General features: G+C 58.4%; 1 protein-coding gene across 3 annotated transcripts in view; it reads left to right on the plus strand.

Annotated features, from left to right (window-relative positions):
• Positions 1-10,371: 10,371 nt before the first annotated feature.
• Positions 10,372-15,785, plus strand: part of CACNA2D2 (calcium voltage-gated channel auxiliary subunit alpha2delta 2) — a 217,657-nt gene continuing 212,243 nt past the window's right edge. For all 3 annotated transcript variants that reach the window (XM_072128014.1, XM_072128015.1, XM_072128016.1), the window contains exon 1: positions 10,372-10,593. The gene's annotated coding sequence lies outside the window, so the exon portion shown is untranslated. The remainder of the gene's footprint in view (positions 10,594-15,785) is intronic.

The raw sequence follows: 15,785 nt of genomic DNA on the forward strand, positions 1-15,785 counted from the left end.
CTGCTGTCCCCGCTGTGACCTGCTACTGAGCTCTCTGCTGTCCCCGCTGTGACCTGCTACTGAGCTCTCTGCTGTCCCTGTTGTGCACTGCTCCTGAGCTCTCTGCTGTGCTCTGCTCCTGAGCTCTCTGCTGTGCTCTGCTCCTGAGCTCTCTGCTGTGCTCTGCTCCTGAGCTCTCTGCTGTCCCTGCTGTGACCTGCTCCTGAGCTCTCTGCTGTCCCTGCTGTGACCTGCTCCTGAGCTCTCTGCTGTCCCTGCTGTGACCTGATCCTGAGCTTTCTGCTGTCCCTTCTGTGCTCTGCTCCTGAGCTCTCTGCTGTCCCTGCTACTGAGCTCTCTGCTGTCCCTGCTGTGACCTGCGCTTGAGCTCTCTGCTGTCCCTGCTGTGCTCTGCTCCTGAGCTCTCTGCTGTCCCTGCTGTGCTCTGCTCCTGAGCTCTCTGCTGTCCCCTGCTCCTGAACTCTCTGCTGTCCCTGCTGTGACCTGATCCTGAGCTCTCTGCTGTCCCTGCTGTGACCTGATCCTGAGCTCTTTGCTGTGTTCTGCTCCTGAGCTCTCTGCTGTCCCTGCTGTGACCTGTTCCTGAGCTCTCTGCTGTGCTCTGCTCCTGAGCTCTTTGGTTTCCCTGCTGTGACCTGATCCTGAGCTCTCTGCTGTCCCTGCTGTGAGCTGATCCTGAGCTCTCTGCTGTCCCTGCTGTGCTCTGCTCCTGACCTCTCTGCTGTCCCTGCTGTGCTCTGCTCCTGAGCTCTCTGCTGCCCCTGCTGTGCTCTGCTCCTGAGCTCTCTGCTGCCCCTGCTGTGCTCTGATCCTGAGCTCTCTGCTGTCACTGCTGTGACCTGATCCTGAGCTCTTTGCTGTGTTCTGCTCCTGAGCTCTCTGCTGTCCCTGCTGTGACCTGTTCCTGAGCTCTCTGCTGTGACCTGCTCCTGAGCTCTCTGCTGTCCCTGCTGTGCTCTGCTCCTGAGCTCTCTGTTGTCCCTGCTGTGCTCTGCTCCTGAGCTCTCTGCTGTCCCTGCTGTGACCTGATCCTGAGCTTTTTGCTGTCCCTGCTGTGCTCTGCTCCTGAGCTCTGTGCTGTGCTCTGATCCTGAGCTCTCTGCTGTCCCTGCTACTGAGCTCTCTGCTGTCCCTGCTGTGACCTGCGCCTGAGCTCTCTGCTGTCCCTGCTGTGCTCCTGATCTCTCTGCTGCCCCTGCTGTGCTCTGCTCCTGAGCTCTCTGCTGTGGTCTGCTCCTGAGCTCTCTGCTGTGACCTGATCCTGAGCTCTCTGCTGTCCCTGCTGTGCTCTGCTCCTGAGCTCTCTGCTGTGCTCTGCTCCTGAGCTCTCTGCTGTGGTCTGCTCCTGAGCTCTCTGCTGTGACCTGATCCTGAGCTCTCTGCTGTCCCTGCTGTGCTCTGCTCCTGAGCTCTCTGCTGTGCTCTGCTCCTGAGCTCTCTGCTGTGCTCTGATCCTGAGCTCTCTGCTGTCCCCGCTGTGACCTGTCTCTGCTGTCCCTGCTGTGCACTGCTCCTGAGCTCTCTGCTGTCCCTGCTGTGACCTGATCCTGAGCTCTCTACTGTCCCTGCTGTGACTTGCTCCTGAGCTCTCTGCTGTGCTCTGCTCCTGAGCTCTCTGCTGTGCTCTGCTCCTGAGCTCTCTGCTGTGCTCTGCTCCTGAGCTCTCTGCTGTGCTCTGCTCCTGAGCTCTCTGCTGTGCTCTGCTCCTGAGCTCTCTGCTGTGCTCTGCTCCTGAGCTCTCTGCTGTCCCCGCTGTGACCTGCTACTGAGCTCTCTGCTGTCCCCGCTGTGACCTGCTACTGAGCTCTCTGCTGTCCCTGTTGTGCACTGCTCCTGAGCTCTCTGCTGTGCTCTGCTCCTGAGCTCTCTGCTGTGCTCTGCTCCTGAGCTCTCTGCTGTCCCTGCTGTGACCTGCTCCTGAGCTCTCTGCTGTCCCTGCTGTGACCTGATCCTGAGCTTTCTGCTGTCCCTTCTGTGCTCTGCTCCTGAGCTCTCTGCTGTCCCTGCTACTGAGCTCTCTGCTGTCCCTGCTGTGACCTGCGCTTGAGCTCTCTGCTGTCCCTGCTGTGCTCTGCTCCTGAGCTCTCTGCTGTCCCTGCTGTGCTCTGCTCCTGAGCTCTCTGCTGTCCCCTGATCCTGAACTCTCTGCTGTCCCTGCTGTGACCTGATCCTGACCTCTCTGCTGTCCCTGCTGTGACCTGATCCTGAGCTCTTTGCTGTGTTCTGCTCCTGAGCTCTCTGCTGTCCCTGCTGTGACCTGTTCCTGAGCTCTCTGCTGTGCTCTGCTCCTGAGCTCTTTGGTTTCCCTGCTGTGACCTGATCCTGAGCTCTCTGCTGTCCCTGCTGTGAGCTGATCCTGAGCTCTCTGCTGTCCCTGCTGTGCTCTGCTCCTGACCTCTCTGCTGTCCTTGCTGTGCTCTGATCCTGAGCTCTCTGCTGTCACTGCTGTGACCTGATCCTGAGCTCTTTGCTGTGTTCTGCTCCTGAGCTCTCTGCTGTCTCTGCTGTGACCTGTTCCTGAGCTCTCTGCTGTGCTCTGCTCCTGAGCTCTTTGGTTTCCCTGCTGTGACCTGATCCTGAGCTCTCTGCTGTCCCTGCTGTGACCTGATCCTGAGCTCTCTGCTGTCCCTGCTGTGAGCTGATCCTGAGCTCTCTGCTGTCCCTGCTGTGCTCTGATCCTGAGCTCTCTGCTGTCCCCGCTGTGACCTGTCTCTGCTGTCCCTGCTGTGCACTGCTCCTGAGCTCTCTGCTGTCCCTGCTGTGACCTGATCCTGAGCTCTCTACTGTCCCTGCTGTGACTTGCTCCTGAGCTCTCTGCTGTGCTCTGCTCCTGAGCTCTCTGCTGTGCTCTGCTCCTGAGCTCTCTGCTGTACTCTGCTCCTGAGCTCTCTGCTGTGCTCTGCTCCTGAGCTCTCTGCTGTCCCCGCTGTGACCTGCTACTGAGCTCTCTGCTGTCCCTGTTGTGCACTGCTCCTGAGCTCTCTGCTGTGCTCTGCTCCTGAGCTCTCTGCTGTGCTCTGCTCCTGAGCTCTCTGCTGTGCTCTGCTCCTGAGCTCTCTGCTGTGCTCTGCTCCTGAGCTCTCTGCTGTCCCTGCTGTGACCTGATCCTGAGCTTTCTGCTGTCCCTTCTGTGCTCTGCTCCTGAGCTCTCTGCTGTCCCTGCTACTGAGCTCTCTGCTGTCCCTGCTGTGACCTGCGCTTGAGCTCTCTGCTGTCCCTGCTGTGCTCTGCTCCTGAGCTCTCTGCTGTCCCTGCTGTGCTCTGCTCCTGAGCTCTCTGCTGTCCCCTGATCCTGAACTCTCTGCTGTCCCTGCTGTGACCTGATCCTGAGCTCTCTGCTGTCCCTGCTGTGACCTGATCCTGAGCTCTTTGCTGTGTTCTGCTCCTGAGCTCTCTGCTGTCCCTGCTGTGACATGTTCCTGAGCTCTCTGCTGTGCTCTGCTCCTGAGCTCTTTGGTTTCCCTGCTGTGACCTGATCCTGAGCTCTCTGCTGTCCCTGCTGTGAGCTGATCCTGAGCTCTCTGCTGTCCCTGCTGTGCTCTGCTCCTGACCTCTCTGCTGTCCTTGCTGTGCTCTGCTCCTGAGCTCTCTGCTGCCCCTGCTGTGCTCTGCTCCTGAGCTCTCTGCTGTACCCGCTGTGCTCTGCTCCTGATCTCTCTGCTGCCCCTGCTCCTGAGCTCTCTGCTGTCCCTGCTGTGGTCTGCTCCTGAGCTCTCTGCTGTGGTCTGCTCCTGAGATCACTGCTGTGCTCTGATCCTGAGCTCTCTGCTGTCCCCGCTGTGACCTGCGTCTGAGCTTTCCGCTGTACCTGCTGTGACCTGATCCTGAACTCTCTGCTGTGCTCTGCTCCTGAGCTCCCTGCTGTGACCTGCTACAGAGCTCTCTGCTGTCCCTGCTGTGCTCTGCTCCTGAGCTCTCCGCTGTCCCCGCTGTGACCTGATCCTGAGCCCTCTGCTGTCCCTGCTGTGACCTGCGCCTGAGCCCTCTGCTGTCCCTGCTGTGACCTGCGCCTGAGCTCTCTGCTGTCCCTGCTGTGCTCTGCTCCTGAGCTCTCCGCTGTCCCCGCTGTGACCTGATCCTGAGCCCTCTGCTGTCCCTGCTGTGACCTGCGCCTGAGCCCTCTGCTGTCCCTGCTGTGACCTGCGCCTGAGCCCTCTGCTGTCCCTGCTGTGACCTGATCCTGAGCTCTCTGCTCTCCCTGCTACTGAACTCTCTACTGTCCCCGCTGTGCTCTGCTCCTGAGCTCTTTGGTTTCCCTGCTGTGACCTGATCCTGAGCTCTCTGCTGTCCCTGCTGAGACCTGCTCCTGAGTTCTTTGGTTTCTCTACTGTGCTCTGCTCCTGAGCTCTCTGCTGTGCTCTGCTCCTGAGCTCTCTGCTGTGCTCTGCTCCTGAGCTCTCTGCTGTGCTCTGCTCCTGAGCTCTCTGCTGTGCTCTGCTCCTGAGCTCTCTGCTGTGCTCTGCTCCTGAGCTCTCTGCTGTGCTCTGCTCCTGAGCTCTCTGCTGTGCTCTGCTCCTGAGCTCTCTGCTGTGCTCTGCTCCTGAGCTCTCTGCTGTGCTCTGCTCCTGAGCTCTCTGCTGTGCTCTGCTCCTGAGCTCTCTGCTGTGCTCTGCTCCTGAGCTCTCTGCTGTGCTCTGCTCCTGAGCTCTCTGCTGTGCTCTGCTCCTGAGCTCTCTGCTGTGCTCTGCTCCTGAGCTCTCTGCTGTGCTCTGCTCCTGAGCTCTCTGCTGTGCTCTGCTCCTGAGCTCTCTGCTGTGCTCTGATTCTGAGCTCTCTGCTGTGCTCTGCTCCTGAGCTCTCTGCTGTGCTCTGCTCCTGAGCTCTCTGCTGTGCTCTGCTCCTGAGCTCTCTGCTTTGCTCTGCTCCTGAGCTCTCTGCTGTGCTCTGCTCCTGAGCTCTCTGCTGTGCTCTGCTCCTGAGCTCTCTGCTGTGCTCTGCTCCTGAGCTCTCTGCTGTGCTCTGCTCCTGAGCTCTCTGCTGTCCCTGCTGTGCTCTGCTCCTGAGCTCTCTGCTGTCCCTGCTGTGCTCTGCTCCTGAGCTCTCTGCTGTCCCTGCTGTGCTCTGCTCCTGAGCTCTCTGCTGTGCTCTGCTCCTGAGCTCTCTGCTGTCCCTGCTGTGATCTGATCCTGAGCTCTCTGCTGTCCCTGCTGTGACCTGCGCCTGAGCTCGGCTATTCCACTGATTCTCAGAGCTGAGGGTGCGTTCACACGTGGCAGTAACATATGTATCTTCAAACGCATCAGAACAGCTGAGAAGAAGATCCATTCCAGGAGGAGCCGGCTCCACCAGTCCAGCGCCGGAGCATAACAGAAATCGGATACTTACGGTAAATGGTAAAACTTCCATCATAGACGGGCAAGGCCTGGAGTCTCCTCATGGTCTGCTCTAGGGTTAGGGTGATGACACACATGGCGTTTTTAGCCCATACACGGTGTCGGCTCACATTAGCCCTGGCACCCCCTTCATATTTGGGGCGCAGACAGAATGCCTGTACAATCTCCAATACAATCAATCAATAATCCAAAGCGCACAATGGACGCGGCCACGGAGAAACGTTACATTGTCTCTGCGCTAATTAGCGGAATCATCCTGATTAAAGCAGCCAAGGGGAATATTACACCGGGGGAGGGGCGGCCGCATTAACCCCTAAGACCGCCGGCACATGTGGCGTTTTGAACCCATTTTCGGGCCGTTTTTAAGCCCCGCCCCGTCTGTATATCCTGTAAGTAGTCACAGCCCCGCTCCCTGCCTGTATATCCTGTAAGTAGTCACAGCCCCGCTCCCTGTCTGTATATCCTGTAAGTAGTCACAGCCCCGCTCCCTACCTGTATATCCTGTAAGTAGTCACAGCCCCGCTCCCTACCTGTATATCCTGTAAGTAGTCACAGCCCCGCCCCCTGTCTGTATATCCTGTAATGAGTCACAGCCCCGCCCCCTGCCTGTATATCCTGTAAGTAGTCACAGCTCCGCTCCCTGCCTGTATATCCTGTAAGTAGTCACAGCCCCGCTCCCTGTCTGTATATCCTGTAAGTAGTCACAGCCCCGCTCCCTACCTGTATATCCTGTAAGTAGTCACAGCCCCGCTCCCTACCTGTATATCCTGTAAGTAGTCACAGCCCCGCCCCCTGTCTGTATATCCTGTAAGTAGTCACAGCCCGCTCCCTACCTGTATATCCTGTAAGTAGTCACAGCCCCGCTCCCTACCTGTATATCCTGTAAGTAGTCACAGCCCCGCCCCCTGTCTGTATATCCTGTAAGTAGTCACAGTCCCGCTCCCTACCTGTATATCCTGTAAGTAGTCACAGCCCCGCCCCCTGTCTGTATATCCTGTAAGTAGTCACAGCCCCGCCCCCTGTCTGTATATCCTGTAAGTAGTCACAGCCCCGCCCCCTGTCTGTATATCCTGTAAGTAGTCACAGCCCCGCTCCCTGCCTGTATATCCTGTAAGTAGTCACAGCCCCGCCCCCTGCCTGTATATCCTGTAAGTAGTCACAGCTCCGCTCCCTGCCTGTATATCCTGTAAGAAGTCACAGCCCGCTCCCTGCCTGTATATCCTGTAAGTAGTCACAGCCCCGCCCCCTGCCTGTATATCCTGTAAGTAGTCACAGCCCCGCCCCCTGCCTGTATATCCTGTAAGTAGTCACAGCCCCGCCCCCTGCCTGTATATCCTGTAAGTAGTCACAGCCCCGCCCCCTGCCTGTATATCCTGTAAGTAGTCACAGCACCGCCCCCTGCCTGTATATCCTTTAAGTAGTAACAGCTCCGCCCCCTGCCTGTATATCCTGTAAGTAGTCACAGCCCCGCCCCCCTGCCTGTATATCCTGTAAGTAGTCACAGCCCCGCCCCCCTGCCTGTATATCCTGTAAGTAGTCACAGCCCCGCCCCCTGCCTGTATATCCTGTAAGTAGTCACAGCCCCGCCCCCTGCCTGTATATCCTGTGTGAGAGGTAATCACAGCCCCGCTCCCTGCCTGTGTATCCTGTGTGAGAGGTAGTCACAGCCCGCCCCCTGCCTGTATATCCTGTGTGAGGGGTAGTCACAGCCCCGCTCCCTGCCTGTATATCCTGTGTGAGAGGTAGTCACAGCTCCGCCCCCTGCCTGTATATCCTGTAAGTAGTAACAGCTCCGCCCCCTGCCTGTATATCCTGTAAGTAGTCACAGCCCCGCCCCCCTGCCTGTATATCCTGTAAGTAGTCACAGCCCCGCCCCCCTGCCTGTAATATCCTGTAAGTAGTTACAGCCCCGCCCCCTGCCTGTATATCCTGTAAGTAGTCACAGCCCTTTTCCCTGCAGATCAGATCACAGGGGTAGTCACCCAGCTTTCCCGTGCTCCTGGTGTCTCTGCTTCTTGCCTGTGTCTTGTACTGATTAGAGTGCAGGGATGATCATCCATGTCTCCTGGTTCTGCGGGGGGGGGGGGGGGGGGGGGGCGCTACTTACCTGGACGCTCCCGGCAGGTGGGTGGGCCATAGACTCTACACTAATATGAAGCTGCAGATGACGACATTAAAGTGACACAAATCCTGAGCCGAGCGTCGTCTGTGCGCGGCCTCCATGATCCGATCCCCCGGGGGCAGCTTCTTTCTCTCTGTGATTTCATGGGCGACTGCCTCCAAAATCTCCCCCCCCCCCCCCCCCCCCCCCACTGCAGAAGGGAAGCACCGGCTCTGCACATCACCTGATACATGCACTGGCGCAGCGCTACAATGTATCATACTACATACATGTCACATGTGTAACCACTACTGGACCAACAAGGAACCTGGCAGCAGCCACAGTAATTATTGGGGCTCATTTACTAAGGGCCCGAATCGCTCATTTTCGTCGAGTTTCCCAAAAATTACCTGCTTGAGTCGAATATCCCCGAGTTTTGGTGCACGAGATCGGATTGTGTTGCATCAGCGCCAGCATGCATGTGACGGAAATCAGGGGCGTGGCCAACGGAAAACCCGACGGATTCGGAAAAATCGCGCTATTTAAAAAAAAAATGCACCAGGAATAAGATGGGGAACTCCGGCGGATCTCGGCGCAGCAGCGACACCTAGTGGACCTCGGGCGCACGACATTAGTGAATCGCCGTCAGAACCGACAGGACCAGGTAAGTAAGCGCTCTCCTGTATAACCAGCGCTCTCCTGTATAACCAGCGCCCTCCTGTATAAACAGCGCTCTCCTGTATAACCAGCGCTCTCCTGTATAACCAGCGCTCTCCTGTATAACCAGCGCTCTCCTGTATAACCAGCGCTCTCCTGTATAACCAGCGCTCTCCTGTATAACCAGCACTCTACTCTTCTGTATAACCAGTGCTCTCCTCTCCTGTATAACCAGCGCTCTCCCTGTATAACCAGCCCTCTCCTCTCCTGTTAACCAGCGCTCTCCTGTATAACCAGCGCTCTCCTGTATAACCAGCGCTCTCCTGTATAACCAGCACTCTCCTGTATAACCAGCACTCTCCTGTATAACCAGCACTCTCCTGTATAACCAGCACTCTCCTGTATAACCAGCACTCTCCTGTATAACCAGCACTCTACTCTTCTGTATAACCAGCGCTCTCCTCTCCTGTATAACCAGCGCTCTCCTGTATAACCAGCGCTCTCCTCTCCTGTATAACCAGCACTCTCCTGTATAACCAGCACTCTCCTGTATAACCAGCACTCTCCTGTATAACCAGCACTCTACTCTTCTGTATAACCGCGCTCTCCTCTCCTGTATAACCAGCGCTCTCCTGTATACCAGCCCTCTCCCTCTCCTGTATAACCAGCGCTCTCCTGTATAACCAGCGCTCTCCTCTCCTATACAACCAGCGCTCTCCTCTGCTGTATAACCAGCGCTCTCCTCTCCTGTATAACCAGCGCTCTCCTCTCCTGTATAACCAGCCCTCTCCTCTCCTGTATAACCAGCTCTCTCCTCTCCTGTATAACCAGCACTCTCCTGTATAACCAGCGCTCTCCTCTCCTGTATAACCAGCGCTCTCCTCTCCTGTATAACCAGCGCTCTCCTCTCCTGTATAACCAGCGCTCTCCTCTCCTGTACAACCAGCGCTCTCCTCTCCTGTATAACCAGCGGCTCTCCTCTCCTGTATAACCAGCGCTCTCCTCTCCTGTATAACCAGCGCTCTCCTCTCCTGTATAACCAGCGCTCTCCTCTCCTGTATAACCAGCTCTCCTCTCCTGTATAACCAGCGCTCTCCTCTCCTGTATATCCAGCGCTCTCCTCTCCTGTATATCCAGCGCTCTCCTCTCCTGTATATCCAGCGCTCTCCTCTCCTGTATAACCAGCACTCTACTCTTCTGTATAACCAGCGCTCTCCTCTCCTGTATAACCAGCGCTCTCCTGTATAACCAGCGCTCTCCTCTCCTGTATAACCAGCACTCTCCTGTATAACCAGCACTCTCCTGTATAACCAGCACTCTACTCTTCTGTATAACCAGCGCTCTCCTCTCCTGTATAACCAGCGCTCTCCTGTATAACCAGCCCTCTCCTCTCCTGTATAACCAGCGCTCTCCTGTATAACCAGCGCTCTCCTCTCCTATACAACCAGCGCTCTCCTCTGCTGTATAACCAGCGCTCTCCTCTCCTGTATAACCAGCGCTCTCCTCTCCTGTATAACCAGCCCTCTCCTCTCCTGTATAACCAGCTCTCTCCTCTCCTGTATAACCAGCACTCTCCTGTATAACCAGCGCTCTCCTCTCCTGTATAACCAGCGCTCTCCTCTCCTGTATAACCAGCGCTCTCCTCTCTGTATAACCAGCGCTCTCCTCTCCTGTACAACCAGCGCTCTCCTCCTCCTGTATAACCAGCGCTCTCCTCTCCTGTATAACCAGACGCTCTCCTCTCCTGTATAACCAGCGCTCTCCTCTCCTGTATACCAGCTCTCCTCTCCTGTATAACAGCGCTCTCCTCTCCTGTATATCCAGCGCTCTCCTCTCCCTGTATATCCAGCGCTCTCCTCTCCTGTATAACCAGCGCTCTCCTCTCCTGTATAACCAGCGCTCTCCTCTCCTGTATAACCAGCGCTCTCCTCTCCTGTATAACCAGCGCTCTCCTGTATAACCAGCGCTCTCCCGTATAACTGTGCTGTGGGCAGTCTCTCTGTATAGCGGGCGGCAGTCTCTCTGTATAGCGGGCGGCAGTCTCTCTGTATAGGGGGCGGCAGTCTCTCTGTATAGGGGGCGGCAGTCTCTCTGTATAGCGGGCAGTCTCTCTGTATAGCGGGCAGTCTCTCTGTATAGGGGGCGGCAGTCTCTCTGTGTAGCGGGGCGCAGTCTCTCTGTGTAGCGGGCGGCAGTCTCTCTGTGTAGCGGGCGGCTCTCCTGTGCTGTGGGCGGTGCTTCTGTGCTGTGGGCGGTGCCTCTGTACTGTGGGCGGTGCCTCTGTACTGTGGGCGGTGCCTCTGTGCTGTGGGTGGTCCCTCCTCTCTCCTCTCTGCTCTCGGTGTCTCCGGCTCTTCACATCTCGGCGGCTGCAGCCTCTTCCTCTTCCTCTGGTGCCGGCTCCTCCGCAGGATGCTCCCCGTCCTCCTCCTCCCGCTGCTCCCGGGCCCTGAGCCTCCTCCTCCCCGGGGCCGGGGGTTACAGCTTCCCGCAGCAGCACACGTGAGTACCGGCCGTGCGCGGCCTGAGGTGTCCCCGACTGCGACAACACAGCACGGACGTGACACCCCCCTAACGCCTAAGGAGCCCCCGAGACCCGACCCCCCCCCCCCTCAGCACCTGCGACCCGACCCCCCCCACTCAGCACCTGACAGCCGACCCCCCCCCCCTCAGCACCTGCGACCCGACCCCCCCCCTCAGCACCTGCGACCCGACCCCCCCCTCAGCACCTGTGACCCGACCCCCCCCCCCTCAGCACCTGCGACCCGACCCCCCTCAGCACCTGCGACCCGACCCCCCCCTCAGCACCTGCGACCCGACCCCCCCCTCAGCACCTGTGACCCGACCCCCCCCCTCAGCACCTGTGACCCGACCCCCCCCTCAGCACCTGCGACCCGACCCCCCTCAGCACCTGCGACCCGACCCCCCCCCCAGCACCTGTGACCCGACCCCCCCTCAGCACCGGCGCCCTGACCCCCCCCCCAGCACCTGCGCCCTGACCCCCCCCCCCCAGCACCTGCGCCCTGACCCCCCCCCCCAGCACCTGCGCCCTGACCCCCCCCCCAGCACCTGCGCCCTGACCCCCCCCAGCACCTGCGCCCTGACCCCCCCCCCCCCAGCACCTGCGCCCTGACCCCCCCCAGCACCTGCGCCCTGACCCCCCCCCCCCAGCACCTGCGCCCTGACCCCCCCACCCCCAGCACCTGCGCCCTGACCCCCCCCCCCAGCACCTGCGCCCTGACCCCCCCCAGCACCTGCGCCCTGACCCCCCCAGCACCTGCGCCCTGACCCCCCCCAGCACCTGCGCCCTGACCCCCCCCAGCACCTGCGCCCTGATACCCCCCCCAGCACCTGCGCCCTGGCCCCCCCCCCAGCACCTGCGCCCTGGCCCCCCCCCCCCAGCACCTGCGCCCTGACCCCCCCCCCCCCCAGCACCTGCACCCTGACCCCCCCCCCCAGCACCTGCACCCTGACCCCCCCCCCAGCACCTGCACCCTGACCCCCCCTCCAGCACCTACGCCCTGACCCCCCCCCAGCACCTACGCCCTGACCCCCCCCCCAGCACCTACGCCCTGACCCCCCCCCCCAGCACCTACGCCCTGACCCCCCCCCAGCACCTGCGCCCTGACCCCCCCCCCCCCAGCACCTGCGCCCTGACCCCCCTCCAGCACCTGCGCCCTGACCGCCCCAAACATATAACATAGTCATGACACCCCCTAATACTGAAGGAGCCACTTCCAACACCTGCGGAGCCCCCCGAACACCTGAGACCTGACCCCTCCTTCCCTGTCCTCATCCTGTTTCCTTGTAGTGGCCCCTGGGGGCCAAATCCTGATCCTTTCCCCTGATCCCTGACTCTTATCTCTGGGGGTCACTGTGGGTGGGGGGGGGGGGGGGGTCACTGTGGCCTTGGCTGCTGAGATGTTTTGGGGTCACTGCTGCAGTTGTGAAGGGTCAAACCCTCAGATTATTGAAACAAATGATTAACAATGTAACAGCAGAGCAGAGAATGTAATCACTCATTGTTATAGTGTTACCTGCAGTCCCATGTAACAGCACAGATAACACACTGCAGTCCTATGTAACACCACAGATAACACACTGCAGTCCTATGTAACACCACAGATAACACACTGCAGTCCCATGTAACACCACAGATAACACACTGCAGTCCTATGTAACACCACAGATAACACAGGGATATCTCTGAGTACAGATCATGTAGTAGATGTGTCCTGCAGTCCCATGTAACACCACAGATAACACAGTGATATCTCTGAGTACAGATCATGTAGTAGATGTGTCCTGCAGTCCCATGTAACACCACAGATAACACAGTGATATCTCTGAGTACAGATCATGTAGTAGATGTGTCCTGCAGTCCTATGTAACACCACAGATAACACAGTGATATCTCTGAGTACAGATCATGTAGTAGATGTGTCCTGCAGTCCTATGTAACACCACAGATAACACAGTGATATCTCTGAGTACAGATCATGTAGTAGATGTATCCTGCAGTCCTATGTAACACCACAGATAACACAGTGATATCTCTGAGTACAGATCATGTAGTAGATGTGTCCTGCAGTCCTATGTAACACCACAGATAACACAGTGATATCTCTGAGTACTGATCATGTAGTAGATGTGTCCTGCAGTCCTATGTAACACCACAGATGACACAGTGATATCTCTGAGTACAGATCATGTAGTAGATGTGTCCTGCAGTCCTATGTAACACCACAGATAACACAGTGATATCTCTGAGTACAGATCATGTAGTAGATGTGACCTGCAGTCCCATGTAACACCACAGATAACACAGTGATATCTCTGAGTACAGATCATGTAGTAGATGTGTCCTGCAGTCCTATGTAACACCACAGATAACACAGTGATATCTCTGAGTACAGATCATGTAGTAGATGTGTCCTGCAGTCCTATGTAACACCACAGATAACACAGTGATATCTCTGAGTACAGATCATGTAGTAGATGTGTCCTGCAGTCCTATGTAACACCACAGATAACACAGTGATATCTCTGAGTACAGATCATGTAGTAGATGTGTCCTGCAGTCCTATGTAACACCACAGATAACACAGTGATATCTGAGTACAGATCATGTAGTAGATGTGTCCTGCAGTCCTATGTAACACCACACATATGAGTACAGAGCCAGCTCATCTCCTCCTGCTCTATAACTATGTATAATGTGACCGGTGCTGTATGACTCTGCTGTGTTGTCTGCTTCGGCTCTGCTACATCCCGGGACTTGTGGACACATGTAGGAATATTTTTGTTGTTGATGCCATTAAATATTTATACTGGATCTGATAATTGTTCTGGTTGGGGGGGTTGTAATGTCTGTGTGAGAAGCGGTGGTGCGATGCCCTGCGTTCCAGGCTGGTGCGATGCCCTGCGTTCCAGGCCGGTGCGATGCCCTGCGTTCCAGGCCGGTGCGGTGCCCTGCGTTCCAGGCCGGTGCGGTGCCCTGCGTTCCAGGCCGGTGCGGTGCCCTGCGTTCCAGGCCGGTGCGGTGCCCTGCGTTCCAGGCCGGTGCGGTGCCCTGCGTTCCAGGCCGGTGCGGTGCCCTGCGTTCCAGGCCGGTGCGGTGCCCTGCGTTCCAGGCCGGTGCGGTGCCCTGCGTTCCAGGCCGGTGCGGTGCCCTGCGTTCCAGGCCGGTGCGATGCTCTGCGTTCCAGGCCGGTGCGATGCTCTGCGTTCCAGGCCGTCTTTCCTCTGGGTGACAGGTGTTTCCCGGAGCTGATGGGACCTGGACCCTGTGGGATGCAGCTGCTGGATCTCTGGGGGCCGCAGCCCGTATTGGGGGACGCGCACAGCAATGGCGTCTAATCACAAACCCTGGTAACACTACAAAGGGAAATATTAAAGACAATTAAGATAATTATCGTCAGGCGATCTCTGGAGGAATGAGACTGCAGCAAAATGTGATAATGGAAGAGGGAGAAGGGAAGAGAGTGTAGTGGAAAGACAGGGGCCGGGGCAGGCGGAGGGGGGGGGCCCAGAGCGGGCCGGGGCAGGCGGAGGGGGGGGGGCCCAGAGCGGGCCGGGGCAGGCGGAGGGGGGGGGGCCCAGAGCGGGCCGGGGCAGGCGGAGGGGGGGGGCCCAGAGCGGGCCGGGGCCGGCGGAGGGGGGGGGCCCAGAGCGGGCCGGGGCCTGATGCAGAGTGACTGTGAGGAAATAAGCTGGGGCCAGGCAGCGCATGGGCACAGATGCTGTTTACAGAGGTGGAGGCTGCCCCTGCTCGGCACCGCCGGTAGAGCGGGTGGCCCCTGCGCCGCTGGCCAGTGACTGGCACCCGGTAGAGCGGGTGGCCCCTGCGCCGCTGGCCAGTGATTATTCATACCTGTCGCCACATGGTCCGCTGACAGCTGTGATGACGGCGATGGGGGAGGGTAATGTGGACCCCCCTGGGTGCTGAGTCTGCACTGCCCTTATGTGGGGTCTATTACTGTCAGACAGATTTAGAAGTGACAGCCCCCACCCCGGAGTGCGTGTAGGAGGGAGGGGGTGGAGGGGCCTGAAATTGGCTCTTCAGTTTTAGGCCACAGAGTTATTGCTGGGGGATGGGGAGGATAGTGGGGTCCATCATTGTAACTTTACATCCAGCGGGTGAACTCGTCATAAGACCCGTCTCCTGGCAGCTGAGGGTCTGTTACAGTGTCTTTGTCAGGTGTTGCCGTCGCTACCAGTAGTGGTGACAGTGTATGGGTGTTTTAGTGAACTACTAGGGGTCCTCTGGCCACTGGTGGCATTTGGTTGGCACTGCTGGGGGTCCTCTGGCCACTGGTGGCATTTGGTTGGCACTGCTGGGGGTCCTCTGGCCACTGGTGGCATTTGGTTGGCACTGCTGGGGGTCCTCTGGCCACTGGTGGCATTTGGTTGGCACTGCTGGGGGTCCTCTGGCCACTGGTGGCATTTGGTTGGCACTGCTGGGGGTCCTCTGGCCACTGGTGGCATTTGGTTGGCACTGCTAGGGGTCCTCTGGCCACTGGTGGCATTTGGTTGGCACTGCTAGGGGTCCTCTGGCCACTGGTGGCATTTGGTTGGCACTGCTAGGGGTCCTCTGGCCACTGGTGGCATTTGGTTGGCACTGCTAGGGGTCCTCTGGCCACTGGCATTTGGTTGGCACCGCTAGGGGTCCTCTGGCCACTGGTGGCATTTGGTTGGCACTGCTGGGGTTCCTCTGTCCGCTGGTGGTGCTTGGTTGGGCTGCTAGGCGTCCTCTGGCCGCTGGTGGTTGGGTGGCACTGCTGGGGGTCCTCTGGCCGCTGGTGGTGGTTGGTTGGCACTGCTGGGGGTCCTCTGGCCGCTGGTGGTATGTGGTTGGCACTGCTGGGAGTCCTCTGGCCGCTGGTGGTGTTTGGTTGGCACCGCTGGGGGTCCTCTGGCCGCTGGTGGTGTTTGGTTGGCACCACTGGGGGTCCTCTGGCACTGCTGGGGGTCCTCTGGCCGCTGGTGGTGTTTGGTTGGCACTGCTGGGGGTCCTCTGGCCGCTGGTGGTATGTGGTTGGCACTGCTGGGGGTCCTCTGGCCGCTGGTGGTGTTTGGTTGGCACCACTGGGGGTCCTCTGGCACTGCTGGGGGTCCTCTGGCCGCTGGTGGTGGTTGGTTGGCACTGCTGGGGGTCCTCTGGCCGCTGGTGGTATGTGGTTGGCACTGCTGGG

The sequence above is a fragment of the Engystomops pustulosus genome, chromosome 10 (genome assembly GCF_040894005.1).
Source record: "Engystomops pustulosus chromosome 10, aEngPut4.maternal, whole genome shotgun sequence".
Classification (NCBI taxonomy): Eukaryota; Metazoa; Chordata; class Amphibia; order Anura; family Leptodactylidae; genus Engystomops; species Engystomops pustulosus.